At 43.0% G+C, this 14,915-nt stretch overlaps 1 protein-coding gene across 10 annotated transcripts in view; it reads left to right on the top strand.

Moving 5' to 3' along the window:
- The window catches only part of FOXP1 (forkhead box P1), a 624,795-nt gene that overhangs the window by 382,017 nt on the left and 227,863 nt on the right, over positions 1-14,915 (top strand). The window contains exon 1 of one of the 10 annotated variants that reach the window (XM_037019203.2): positions 14,351-14,482. The exons of the other annotated variants lie outside the window; for them this stretch is intronic. The gene's annotated coding sequence lies outside the window, so the exon portion shown is untranslated. Of the gene's footprint in view, positions 1-14,350; positions 14,483-14,915 lie in introns of those variants that run through there. 10 annotated transcript variants of the gene reach the window in all.

Genomic DNA, 14,915 nt, shown 5'->3' with positions numbered 1-14,915 from the left:
GGGCAGAGGATTGGAAATGAGTAGTGAAAAATAGCTATTCCTGGTAAAGAAAACTTCTCTCGAGCAACAGGAATGTTTAACAGACAGACAAAATACCTTGAAAATTTGCAAATCTGTTTTTCTCCGAGAATTCTGCAGGAAACAGATCCATAGCATTAGCAATTATGACTTAGCTCGGAAGTTTCTCCCCCAACCCACAATACTTAGAAACATCAGTATAGCTTAGAGCTTTATGTTAAAATGTTTTTTCCTTCTATATCTTTCAAGAATTATTTGTTTAACATGCTTTTATTATCCTAGATGATGTGATTTGGGAAGAAAGCATTAATTCTCTTATCAGCTCTGTTTCCTTCCCAGTTGCTTAGAGAATTGAGCTAGGCTCGTAGTTTATGCAGTAAGAGGCATTAAATAGAGAGCTCATCGCTGATCAGATTGAGCCACTTCTGAACTGCAGCTACCCAGGCAAAGGGGATTGACGGCTTAGCATTTATGCTGCAAATGTATCAGAATAACATGGCAAGCCGCAGAATCAGACACCTCCACACACTGCCACCTCCCTACTCATGCCTTTGTAACATCTAAACTGTTAGAGGCACAAGATGCCTTAAGTCTTCGTTGCATGTTGCTCTGTCAGACATTGGTGAATATTGTTCCTTGAGTGGTGATTTTGAAAGGTATCTGGTGTTTATTATAGGTACTATAAGCACTGTGTATTCTATCATTCATTCATCCACTTACATATATCAATTCATTCATTCAAGAGATGTTTACTGACTATTTATAATGTGCTAGGTCCTGGCAGGTTCGGGCAGCCTTGTAGCTGAATATTTCTCTCTCTTAAACATCCTGCTTACATTATCGTGTTAGAATAATGTCAAATCCAACCTTGTCAAAACAACCAGTCTGTGGGGTGTCCTTGGCATACACTGTTAATACGTGATTGTTTTCTAATGAGCTTGATGATAAATTAGGTGCTGGCAACTCCCATTGGGCCACTGGGTGAGGTGAGGCTTCTGTCCCATATAGTCATTGACCCATTTACTCAGAAAATGCCTACTGAACACCTACTGTGTGTCACTGTATAAAGTGCTGGATCCTCTTTCCCTTTGACTTGCTGTATGATACTAGAAGGTTGCCTATGCCTCAGTTTTTTGTGATGTATGTTCTACCCAGACACTTCAAATCCTCAGTTGGATCACACCTTTCCATCACTTGTATTGATTGCACTTGTATCGTCTCCATCCTGTGTCTGCTTCCCTCCCAACCCAGCGTAGAATTCGTAGCTGGGCATCTCAGCAGTACACTCTGTGTCATCTCTCTTCCTGCACTCCTTTGGCCTTGACTCCTTCTCACTCCACCTTTCATTGGTTTTCCTGAGCTAATGAGCATCACTGATGGTATTCTCAAAACCGTGTTGAGTACAGCTCTGCGTGCTGGAGTCAGCAGATGTTCCTGGGCTCATCAAGCCCTGGGTGTTTGGTGTTAGATTCCTGTCCTTCACGACACTGACTGTCCTAGAACTTGTCCGTTAGAGCTGGTAGGATCGAATTTAAGTACACTTGAGCCTCTGCTGTATGTTCATTTCATCTCAGCAGATGATTTCATTGCTCTTTTACTATAAAGATGGAGGTCATGTAACTTGCTATACTTCCCTTCTCTAAACTTAGAATTTTCAGCATTTCTTTCTCTTTGATCACATCCTTGGTCTGCAAGAGAGAAGGAACTCTCTTTATTGAGCACCTGCTGCATTCCAGGCCATGTGATTGATTGCCCATGCCTAGACTCTACATCCTTCCTTCATTCATAACCCCAGTCATTGATTCATGCATTCATTTAGCACACTTTTGCCGAGTGACTGCTAATTATCCTGAAATGCTATTAAGCTTTAATGAAGCAAAGATAGGATACTCTTGACTTAGTGGGAAGAGACGTTTAGTCATCATATTGAAATGCGCCTGACATTTGGCCAACACAAAAATAAAGTACATGTGGAGTACCCAGGATGAAATATCTCCTCCATAAAGGTAACATTTAAGTGGGTTTCAAAGCATTTGCAGGAGTTTATTGATCAAAGCAGTTGAGAAGGGGCATCTGAGAAAGAGAATAGTGTATGTAGAAATATGAAAGAACAAAGTATGTTTGGAAAACAGCAGGTAACCAGGAGTAGTGCTGGGTTAGTGGACAAGAAGTCTGGGAAGTTACGCAAGGGGCTGGTTTTTCCAAGCAAAGGAGTTAAGATTGTTGTTTGAAAACAGAGGAGCTTTGGAGGTTTGTAAACAAAGGAGTGACTTGATCAGATTGCCTTTTGTTTTGAATGATGTTTATTGTCATAGCAGAAGGTCCCTTGAGTATAGCAGGAGAGGTGATGAGGACTGGACCACCTCCAGGATGATGAAAAGAACGGGGATACATTTGACAAGATACGGAAAACCAAGACTTACCTGATCTTGGTGATCAACTGAGTGTGAAAGGAGATGACAGTGGCTTTTTCCTGGTCGGGGAAAGTAGCAGGTTTGAGGAAAGAGTGTTCAGTTCTGGGCATATTGAGTTTTAGGGAATCTAATGGACTTTGAGCAGTGGGATTAACTAAGAGAAATGGTTTCTGTGGATCCCATCTGGAGTCATCACAGAATAGCTCAGGGGGTCAAGCCTATATAGAGGGCACAGGGGACTCGAAAGGAAGACCAACATGGACTGGGTGAGTAGAGAGAGTGAATTCTTCTATAAATGACCAAAGAGGTGTAAAGGGTTACAGAGTTAGAGGTGAGCCGGGGGACAGGGTCTCAGGGAAGCTGTGGGAGAAGTTTCACCGAACGGCCCTCACTGTCAGATGTGGGAGAACTTCCGGCCTGTCGGGTCTCAGTGTCTCTCGGTGTTGCCTGGCACCACCTGCACCCACCCCCCCTGGCCTGACTGTTGTCACTGCTGACTCCAGGGTTCTCCCCAAGCCTTCCTGCTCCAGATCTGGTGGGGCACATGATTCTATTTGGCTTCAGAGTTTAGGCACTACTATCCCAGTCTGAAGAATTGAGAATCCACAGGGCAGAGTTGGAGGTAGGAGATAGAAACAGAGAAAGCATCCCTTTAAGTGACTTAACTCTAACTGAATATGGGGAAGAGGTGGAAGGGTGGGCACTGAAGGAGCAGAGGAGTAAACCAGAAACGACTGTGTAGGGTCACAGTACCTTAGATGTATGTGTAGGCTAAAATGGGGGAGCAAATAGAGAGAAGGCATTGGTGAAACTTGATGCAGCACATGAGTTTGAGTGTGAAGGTAGAAGGTGAACAGCCTCTTACTTTCAGAAGGAAAGGAGGGAAGGTCAGAAGGATAAAGGTAGCTGATTTGGGTGGGGGAATTCCCTTTTGCCTTCTTCATCATTTTATACTAAACTTGTCTAAACCCCTTGAAACCACCAACCACCCCTTCCTTCTTGAAACTCTTCTATGTCAATCTCTAAAGCTCAATACCTGATTGCACTGTTACAGTGTAGTGGACAAAGACTGGATGAGTTTGATGTTCAAATGTTTGTCCACTGGCTTTATACATGGGTGCGTATATGTGTATCAATTCTCCCTACCTTCAGGGATTTCTCCTTATAAAAAATGCAGGTTAATATATATATACCCTGTAGGGTAGTTGTGAGCACTAGAGCATAGTAATCAGTAAATGTCACTCGTTTTGTTTCTTGAATACAGGAATTGACTGTGGTTTGTTCCAGGGTCCCTTCCTCACCTCTCTCAGTTGTAACCACTCCCTTTGAACTGTCGACTCTGTGCTGATGACTCCTCACTAGCTCTCTCACTTCTGCTTCTCTCCTGAGAACCTCTTCCCCTCACTTGACTGATCTCACAAAAGCATTCTTACTCTCCCCATCAGCTGGGCTAGAGATCTGAGAAACGTCATTGATGCCATGTAGGCTTTTAATCAGTTCCCAGGTCATTGGTTCTCATTCATTCATTCAGTCATCGGACACTGAATTATTTATTAAACTGCCCGGCACCCTGTGAGGATAGGACATTCTGGCTAAGAGTTAAGCATTCAGAAAATTAGTACAGTGTCATGATTGATCTATAAGAGATTAGTATAAAACTTTATGAGACCCTGTGGGAGGATGCTTGTCCCAGACCTGGTGGTGGGGGTGGTCTGTAAAAGCTTCTTAATTGGAGTTGAGTTTTGAGGTCCCATAGGCATTAGCTCCTTGGAAAGGTTCATCCAGGGGCACAGAGGTAAAGGGGATGTGTAAGTGGAGGTACAGAGACATTAGAGTCAGTTGATCAGTGTGACTACAGTGTAGAGTGGGAGGGCAGGGAGAGGAGAGGGAGAGAGGGCACTCGGAGAGCCAGATCATACAGGGCTGTGTACCTAGCCCAGCACTGTGCAACAGAGATAAAATGAGAGCCATGTAGGGAATTGAAAATTTTCTATTAGTTTCATTAGAAAAAGTGAAAAGAATCTGGTGTAAATTATATTATTTAAGCCAATTTATCCAGAAATCATCATTTCAATGTGTAATCAGTCTAGAAATTTTCTGAAAGACACGTTTTACCTTCCTTTCTTTCATATCAACTCTGAAAAGTCATCTCAACTTTGATGTTAATATTTTAACAGTAATGCTTGATCTGTTTTGAAATTTCATAAAAACTACAGTTGAAAAGCAGGTGAGTAGATTCACGTCCAGTTTGTTTAACACATACTTAAAAGTTTTCTAGTAACTGAACCAAGCATCGGTTTTAAAATTAAAATTTAAGCTAATTTGTGTGAAAATTGCACATACATTAAAAAATTCAGTTCTGCAGTCACACTGAGCCATGTTTTAAGTGCTCAGTCTCTTCATGTGGCCAGTGGCTTTTGTATTGGATGGAGCAGGCCTAGGAGTTGGGGACCTAATATTTGAGGCCATAGGGAGCCATTGACTGTGGAAGAGCCTTCCAAGCAAGGGACATGACATGGTCAGACGTACCATGGTGTGGCCGAACTAGGAGGGGCGTTAACTCACATTTGGAGCTGTAAAGTGTTAGAGGCATGTCCCAGGCCAGGGTATGGAGAAGCAGATATCTAAATAGGAGGCCGAGTGGATGGGAACTGGTCATGTGGGAAATCAGAGAGAAGGAAAACTTAGATAATTCCTGATTTGCAGTGTGACCCCTTCCCTGACACTCCCGGCCTGGGGTTTGGATGGAGGGAGGAGTAGATGATCTCTGTGAGACAAAGTGGAGATGTCCATAGGTTGTAGGAGTAGGGATCTGAAGCTCTGGAAAGAAAAATATTTTGGTGGGAGAAAATGATTCAGGTGTGACAGGATGTAGGCAGGCACAAGGTGAGGGCCTGGGAAGCATGAGGTCTTTAGGAGATGGGGCTTTCTAGAGCGGGGGTCAGCAAACTGCAGCCCTGCGGGCCAGATCCAGCTGCCACCTGTTTGGTAAATAAAACTGTACTGGGGCCATGCCCATTTTTCAGGTATTGTTTCTAGCTCATTTATGCTTCCACAGAGCTACTGCTCTCAGTAGTTGGGACAGAGACCTTGTGGCCTACAAAGTCGAACATATTTACTATCCGGTCCTTCACCAGAAAAAGTTTGCCATTCTCTGCTTTGAGTTGGGGAGTGCTAAGGATGGAACTAGGCAAGACGAAACGTTTAAGAATGAGCAGAGGAAATGAAGCTCATTAAAGAGTGAGAGGCGCCACCAGATGTGTGGGCAGAGAAGCAGGATGTGCAGGAAAACCTAGAGGCAAAGAAAAGAGCACTTTTTTTTTTCTCTCTGGGAGACAATACGAAAGACAGGGTTATGTGTTGCCGAGAGGTCAAGTAAGGTAAGGATTGAGAAGTGTCAATTGAATTTAGCAACTCCCAGCTCATTAGCAACTGCGGTGGGAGTATTTTCAGCAGAGAGGTGGGGCAGGAGCCAGCTCCCTGGGGGCTGAGGAGCCAGTGGGCGGGAGGAAGTGGGGGCAGTGGCTGCCGTGATGCAAGATGCTTTCCGTCAGGGGGCAGTGCAAGGAGGAAGAGAGCTCCTGGAGGGGACCAAAGGAGGCGCCTGAGCTCCAGGAAGATAATTTTTAAGGTTGACTTGCCTACTTGACTGAGGTTAGAGAGAGGCATGGAGGGGACAGGTCCCCACAAGGTAGGCGGAAGAGGAGGGAGGTCTGGCCTCTCTTCATTCCCACCTATACCCCCTCTGTCAATTCTGGGTTAAAATTTCCTCCTTTGTTCCCCAGTCTCCTTGCTAGAGCCGTATTATCCTGGTTAAGGCTATCAGTATCCTAAAAGGTTTGTCTTATCGCAGCCTGTCCCTTCTCCCTGCTCAGTTAGGGCTCAGCCTCCAGCCTGCCCTTTCAGGCTCAGCCACTTCCGCTTGTTTCCACAAGCCTCTCCTCCTCTTTGCTTTTAAGCACACCCTCCGGCAGCGCATGTCAGCTGTCCATGGTCATGCCTGGCCTCTTGAAATGCAGTTCTCCACTCAAATGGCAGGGCATCACCTAAGTCATGCATCATCTGACCCCTAAAAGGTACCCAGTTCAGTAGTATTTATGAAGTAGAAATGCAAGCAAAAATCACAAGTCGTTAAAATTTTAAGGCACGCTATACATTTATTGTTGAAGAAGAAATAGGATTCATGACTTTGATCTCATAATAAAAACAGTACAGATTTCCATAGAACAGTCTTCTCAGCCATGATGCCATTGACAAGGGGAACTGGATCATTTTTTTGTTGTGCAGGCTGATCTGTGCATGGCAACATGTCTGGCACATCCATGGCCTCCCCGGGCCACCTCTTCCCCTGAGATGTGACAACCAAAAATGTCTCCAGACACTGCCATATATCCCTAGAGGGCTAGCCTTTTCCTTCATACTGTGCATTTTTAATAGTTGGATCCTAGGGAAGTTATCCAAAAGATACATCTTATTCCAGGCAGTAATAAATGGGAACCACAATTTTTGGACCGCCAACCTGCCGATGGCACTATTTTATTTCTTCTAATAATGCATCAACTTACAAAAGTCAAAATACATGCTCCAGTGTGTGAGTTGATGGTTGGGTCACGCAGCTACTGTGTATTAAGATATTGACATGACGTAACTGTCCCAACTCCTCTACCTCTTCCAAGTCAACTATTGTTTTCTATTCTTCCATCAGGGGCATTCTCATAAAAGTGAGGTCAGAATTCTGCCATCACAAATACCCACCTGTTGGAAGGAAGCCACCTTTTATGAAAAAGAACCCAAAACTTGTACAAACGTGGGGAGCTGTTACATCATATTTCAGATTTTTATTTAAAGTTCTTGAATTTGTGGGAAATGAGCCAACAAGAGAAGACCTGGTAGACTTAGGAGGACTGTCTTAAGGAACCCTTAAACACACCCACTTGAAATGTTATGAAAGCTGCTCGTTTATTGTAGTCGAGTCAAGTCACCCTGCTCCTTGCGTGGGGTGTCCTCCCATGGGGATTTGTTTTTGACTCCCTTTCAGTCCAGGTTTGCCACTGTATAGACATGTGCTATGTGTGCTAATAATTAACTGCTTGTGTCCACAACATAAGGTGCAGGTTGCTCATTCTGTCTACAATTATTAGCATGTACTTGCTCAAGTTGGATGAACTGCAGATACAAAGGAGGGATGCCGCTGAAAAGCCAATTAGAGACTTTCCTGTAGGTATGGAGGCTTTAAAATGATAATCAAAAACCTGCTCACAACAAAGCTGATTCGCCATATTACTCTCTGCTCTGCTCTGCATTTTTCCTTTTAACTACAACTTGATAAACATGACCTAATTCTTAAAATAACCCGGAAAGTTAATGTTGTTCTCTAAGCTGTCATTAAAAGAAATGTTGACTTTATTTAAAAAAAAAAATGATTGAACTGAAACCACAGTCCTACTTCAGGCTCATTTTATGATGGGAAGAAGAGTGTTCTCTGCACTTGGGAATTTTTTAGTGGCTTCCCAAAGGTCTAGGTTTTATGGGCTACTAATAACCACTGTGATTTATTGAGCACCTACTACACACAAGACACTTTACATATATTAGCTTCGTGTGCTTTTGGAGCATTGTGCATTTTTCATAGAAGCACTTACCACCTGTCTGATCCCCACTTATTTACGTGACTAATTGATTAATGTCTGGCTCCCCCATTAGATGGTCATTGCCATGTCGATGGGTCTGTATCGGATTTTGTTCCCCATTGTTGCCCCCTCACTTAGTACAGGGCCTGGCATGTATTGGGCACAAAATAAACGTTGCTTAGAAGGATGAGTGAACCCAGATGCAGAGTGGTGTGATCTTAGAGATGAGGAAATGGAAAGATAGAGTGGTTTGGTGGCTTGTTGAGAACTTGAAATTGGCTGAGTTGGGGAATCCAATTCAAATAAGTCTGGTCCAGCGGCTGGTCCCTTATCCAGCACACCTGCCTTCTCAGACTTTAATGTGCCTATGAACATACTCTTGGGGATCTTACTAAAATGCAGATTCTCATTCAGTGGATCTGAGATGGGGTTGAGAATTTGCATCTCTGACAAGCTCCCGGGTGAGACCCACACTGTTCTCTGTAGAACCATGCCATGTGCGGCCCAGGTCTGTCCCACAGTTGTCATGTACAAAGCAATGACTGCCTTATCTGTTGGAGGCATGTGTGGTTCTGTCTGGAAAGCCTTGTCGTGATTCAGAACTCTGCCACCTGGCATGATCTCCTAAGGGAAGTGCCACAGGGATCTGCTCTTGGACAAATACCCTGGCCTCTTCCATCAGTTGGGCACCCCTCACATTTACCATGGATATGCCGAGAGATGGAAACCTTTCAAAAGTTTTTCGGTGTTTAGTTGATGGCTGTGGTCTGTTGAGTGTCTGGAGTCACCAGATATCAAATGGTCCCACCATCAACTTGGTAGCCACTCCAGCACCCAGGGTGTGAAGGGAGGCAGCCATCAGGACTCTGCTGTTGGGGCCCACTTTACCTAGGCTGGGTACCCCCCTGCTCTACTCTTGTTAACATGTCTGTGTCACGTTTCTTCCTAAATATCCTCCCTGGTTCAGTACTTCCTCCTCACTCTTGAAAACGGTATAGAAGTTGGCCTTTTTACTCGGTGTCAGGGGGGCGTCCAAGGTGTAGGTGCAAATCTTGACCATTTGATACCACATCGGGGAGCATATGTCTGTAACATGGGGTCCCTCAATCAGAGCCGTGATTACTATGGCCAAGCAGTCCCTTGTCCAGCCCTTCCTATACTTGGTCACCAGCCTCAGGCTGTTTCACAATTTCTGAGTTCACCTCTTGCTAATTGTTGGATGATACCTGCACTCTTGACTTAAGGCTGATTGATTCTCTGTTCTTCCTAGTCCTGGTGTGAACACACCAGAGATATTCATAATCTTTGTACCCAATCGCAACCTACCCTTCATCCATCCTGTAATACAGTGTAACCGTTTTTGTGCGCTTGCAAAATTTGAAGATTTGTATATGTTGTGTTCCAGCTGTGTCGTAGTGAAAATTGAAGGGGCACTTTTAAAAAGATGTGTTTTAGCTCTATTTTGAAAAACTCTTTCAAGTGCTCCTGCCTTCCTTTACAGTATTCAACTGTGCTAAAAGGTCATGAAGGGTGGTCTAAGGAGATGCGGGCTTACCAGTTAAGGGCATCGTTCTATTATCAGAATCCCACTGAAAGTGAGGTGGCAGATACCCGCAGTGTGTCCTCGACTCACTTGTGGAAGCACTTGGTTGAGCGCTCCTCACGCGGACAGAGAAGGCACAGGGATTAGAGATGATGAATGAGCGGCAGAGCCCTCATGGAGCCTTTGTGGACTGTGAAGCACATGGTGCATTTTCCCATCTCTTCTATCATCTTACAGTCGCTCTTCTCCCTTTCATTTGTATTTTTCATTTGTTTGGGAGTATTACTTGATTTTAACTCTGTGAAATGTATGCCTGTGCCTTTGGATAATCAACCTCCCAAAGGTAGTGATCAAAGTCTACAATTCTGGGAAGCCACAAATACAAGAGACAGTTCTGTCTCACTTTTCTTTTATATATATATATATAATCCATTATTATGAAATAGATTATGTGTGTATGTGTGTGTATGTGTTAAATTATTCCCATTTTGTAATACCTTAAGATCATGGTCAGTGTTCTCATAAAAAAAAATACTGTATTTTGTGAAATGATACAATTATGAGGCATTTCCCATTATGTAGACACCATGTCTTTAAATTATAGCAATTTCTTAAGATTTTAAGGCAAAATGAGCTCTTAGAAGTGTGATTAATAGCAGGGAATGAGGCTAACACTGGGTCATCAGTGGCACTCCATTACAAAGAAAGGTTGGACTAATAAAAGCATCCATCTTTTTGACCAATAAAGCATTCAAATGATATGCTTATAGTTTTTATCATACAGTAGTTACTTGGTACTGAATAAACTCTGAACTCTGCATTATAGAAAGGCAGCTAGACTTAAGTGGCTGACGAACTGCTCTTTGATGGTATGAGAAAAGGCAGGCCTGGATGGGAGGCTTATGTTAGAGCTGTCAGCTTGATTTTCACATTGTCTTCTAAAAGCGTAAATACCCATGGCCCAGGAGCATGAGAGGAGAGAGTCCTGTCGGTTGATGATTGTCTAGCAGCTCAAGTGTACACAGTAGGCTCCCCATAAGTGCTCTGTGAATTGCATTGTGAGGATACCATGGTTAGGAGTCGCATATAGCCGGCTGCTCACGTGGGCCTCTTTTGTCTCCTCTAGTTCAACTCCCTGAGCTTGTCCCACTCGCTGGTGTATTGGAAGAGGATTTTTAGGTGCTTCATAAATCATTCACCCATTCTCATTATTGTGATCTGATGTTGAAGCAATTCCATTTCCAGTCTGTCTTAAACCTTCCGGTAAAGTCAAGGAGAAAGTCTCCATTTAGTACCAGGGTGTCTTTAATCTCTCACTGCCAGTTGTAAGCTCGTGATCGACAAGGAAGGAACATGGCTCCCACTCTGAGCCTTTGTGGACTGCAGATCTAGCTGGAATTTAATAAGCTGGGTTGGGTTGTATTACCTGTATTATAAAGTCTTTCTCTTCTATGGAGGGGTACAAAATGGTTTTCCATTTGACAAAGTGATAGGAAGTTTCCTCTGAAATAGATTTCTGTGTTTGCCAAAAGTGAATAAATGTTTAAAATAGCATCACAAATGTAGACAGAGTTGGCGAGAATAAGGAAGCTCAAGGAAGAAGGGAACGCTTGAGGCTTGAAACCTGGCTCAGGTGTCCACTTAGATGACACGACCACTAAGAATCTCAGAATTTGTGGAATTTTCATCCCAGAGAAGAGGAGTGGAAAGAATAAATCAGTCCTTTCCAACCATCTGGGGTCTCCCCAGAGCTCCCTTGAGACTGTTTTTCAGTTTTTAAACCAGTTAATCAAACAGGTTTTATAACAAGACTCCTTGGGAGATGGATTCTCTTTATTTTACTTTATTCAGTAAATAAAGCTTTTCAAATTTGGGGTCTGTGGGGAACAAAATAGGTAAGCCAAGTATGTAAACATGCTGCTAAAACTAAAGGTAGATTGGGATAAGCTTACTGCCACAACTGAAATCAAGGGAAAAGGTGTGGTATTTATCCTACTCTTGGTAAGAAATCCATAGAATCGTCTTGGAATACAAAGGAGTCCCAGTTTGGGTAATGATTATATACCTACCTTTAGCTTGGCTTTAAAAACCGCACAGCTCAATGACTGGCCTTTATCAAGGGAAATGCCTATAGAGCTCTTTGGATTAACGTTTAGAATTGTAAACTCGGTTTGTAATTCTTAACCGGTAGTCTAGTTCAGCCAGGCTTTAGGAAGAGAAAATAAGAAATGAAGGTGAGGAGAATGCCTTTCCGATTGGACATGAGGATAATGGCCGTCAGCATTTTCCAGTGACATGGGGGGATGAGGATGGCAGGGTGCAGAGTTCTGCTTTTCCTTCCTCACGTTGCTCTCTGTTGAGTTGCCCTGGGATGTCAGATGGGCCACTTCACCCCACTGTCTCCCAGTCCCCTCCTCTGCGTGCAGGGGATGTGGCAACATTCGGTTCTGTTCTGTTCCCAGAGCGTTTGAGGCAGAGTTGCTATGTTAGTTGTTTGAATAGCCACACTTGCATCATCTGGTGGAGTTGAGCAAGGCTGGGTTTCCCTCTCTGGGGCAGTGGAACAGCCCAGACCCGGCAGGGCTTTCTAGGGCCGAAATCCGCCTTTCTAGGGAGGATTCTCAGCATCCCTTCCCTGTGTCCCTAGGAGGGCCACAGGTCCACAAGGCAGAGAAATGCCCTCCTACTAGGGCCCTGAGCCCTCAGTGGAAATTTCTTCTCCCAACATTGTTGAGGCTTCAGGGTTGTGTTGGTTTGGGGAAGGAAGGCCTTCAGTTGAAAGGGACTTAGGACAGAAACCACAGCACAACAAAACAAAAGCCCAGAGGAAAATAATCTCCTTATTGCTTTATGACTCTAGGGTTGCTGAACAAAGATTAGATAATTGAAGGCGGAGGTGGGAAGGACAGCTGGGGAAGGTTGAGAAGCTTATAGTAGAACCAGGGGTGGGGATCAGGAGTGGGCAAGGGGACCTCTCAATTTGAGTTACCTTTTTTTTAGGCAGAGATGGGCATTCTAGTAATCTGATTGTTACTCATGTAATTTGCCAGAATCGTCTGAGGTGTATCTTTAGTGTTTTTAATTTCATTTTCTCATTTTTGGACTGTGCTTTGGATGTCCTGCAGACAGTTTTAAAATTAATTAACTAATTTTAAGCACAAGATGTTAGATAAATTACCAAACTGTTTTTCAGTATGTTTTGCTTATTAAATTTTAAGTAATACAGAGATGTGATCCACACGTATCAAAATTAAGTAGTTCAATAATGTTAACGTATCTGTAAAGGAGGTTCAGACTAATGCTTTAATTGCAAGTTCAAGTAAAATATTCTAAATAGAGTATATGCAATAAAGCATGAGAACTTTCTGGTACAGTAAGCTGTTTCACCTGTTAGAATACATGAAGCACATTTTGTCATTAACGCTTTTGTCAGTGGACACAGTGAACTTACTTATTACTCTTGACTTTGATGGCCTGAGATTTCTTTGATAGGCTGACAGAACGAACTCCTGAGTGGCTCTGTGTAATAGCCATTGGTTGATTTATTTGTATCTTCTTGTTAAGGGCAAGATCATAACCTGATGTAGTTTGATTTTTACAGAGCATTTTTGAGGATGCTCAAATCTATTTGTGAACCTAGTGTGCTCAAAGGTATCTTGGAACAAGAAAATTCTGGGAGCAAGGAATACTAGGGTTTTCTTTCTAGATAAAACGTTCCAAGATCCAAATTGGTGTCTGACCCATATATTCCATTGATAAAAGAAGATGAGCCCAGGAAATGAATGCATAGTTACTCAAGCATGAAAACATTACAGTCTTTTTAAAGCTGTTACCAAATCCAACCTTTAGTAGCTTAAACCCTGTGGATGCTTTATTTTTATCTACAAGCCAGGAAATAAGAGGGTGTCGACTTGAGCTCTGTTTGCCTCATTTGGGGGTGACCTCTTTCTCTTAAAAGGGGCTTAAAAAAATTCTAAGTAATTAAAAAAATTCTAAGTAATGTCACCAAGTAAAGAGTTAACCGGATTTCACTTGATTGGCTCTGATGACTAATGCGAGGTTGGTAACAGCAAATTGTTGTTTATAAGCAAACATGGCATTGTGCAAACAGGCAGGCCTGGTCTCCAACTGGTTTGATTTCATGGTGGTCAGCAGCTGATCTATGTAACATACAACCTTTCTGCCTCTCTAAATGTCAGAAGAATGACTGTTTGTTTATCTTGCCTTCTTTGCAGCTGTTTACTCTGTAATGCATTTACCTCGACCTTGATTCCCAAAGAGTGGCCCCTTTCTCTTCCCTGGTTCTGTTTACATTAGTCCTGCCCCTGGTGTCACCTATGAAATCTGTTGATTATTCCACCTGGTTAATGTTAAATTGCTCTTGTAAGATGATGTGTTTGTTCATAAACACAAATGCTGGGCCCCTTGTTTACTGTACCCATGGCAGCAATCGTTATTAAATAAATATTGCTTTGTTTGCGGGCGTGAGCAGCAGTATGTTCTGCAAGGTCTGTTTGAAAGAAAAAAACACACACATTAAAAAAAAAACCTTTAAATGCTAGAATTTTGATAAAGAAAGAAAAAGGGGAACTTGTCCCTGGAATGTGGTTGAAACAGACTTAGGTTTGCTTTTCTTATCTTTTGCTTGGATGAAGGGGCTGGAGAGATTAGCAAGTTGTTTGGTTTTTCTAAGAGATTTCCTTAGTGTAATGATATCTATGCAGTTGTTTGCTTTTTTCAGAAGGGAGAGAGCTCTCCTGAAAGGCTGCTAGCTCAGGAATAGAACATCAGATGGCTAGAAAACTCTTGTGGGACAAGGACTTGGAAGGTCTAGGAGAAAAGTCTAGTGCTATGAACAAGCCAGTCACCTTGGAAAGGTACAGTCCTTGGGTTTCATGTTGCTGTGTGTGCATCATGTGTTGTGTGATCCTGCGGGATGCATGTACTTTGTTAAGTTTGCAAAGGGGAGGTCAACTTTCAGTCTAATGGGAGTTGTGAAGAAATCCTCTGTGATATGAACAGAGCCATCCTAACTGGGCACTAATGTATATGATACTTTTAAAGAGCTAGTGTTTTAATGCTTACCTGTTACCCTACCTGTCTCGTTTTAAAATGAGTTTATGCATGTTTTCATTTCTAGTTAAGTGGAGTAGACGCTGTGGCTTGGTGTGTGTGACTTTTGTCCCTGGGTCACTGGGAGCCACATAAGATAAGAAGGGACATCAGCCTGTCCTTAGTCTCTGTTTTGCAAACAGCAGAGAAAACTCAGCTCACATCATCTTTGTTTTTTTTTTTAATGGTTGTTTGTTG

The sequence above is a fragment of the Manis javanica genome, chromosome 3 (assembly GCF_040802235.1).
Source record: "Manis javanica isolate MJ-LG chromosome 3, MJ_LKY, whole genome shotgun sequence".
NCBI lineage: Eukaryota > Metazoa > Chordata > Mammalia > Pholidota > Manidae > Manis > Manis javanica.
This window is presented reverse-complemented; position numbering and strand designations above follow the sequence as displayed.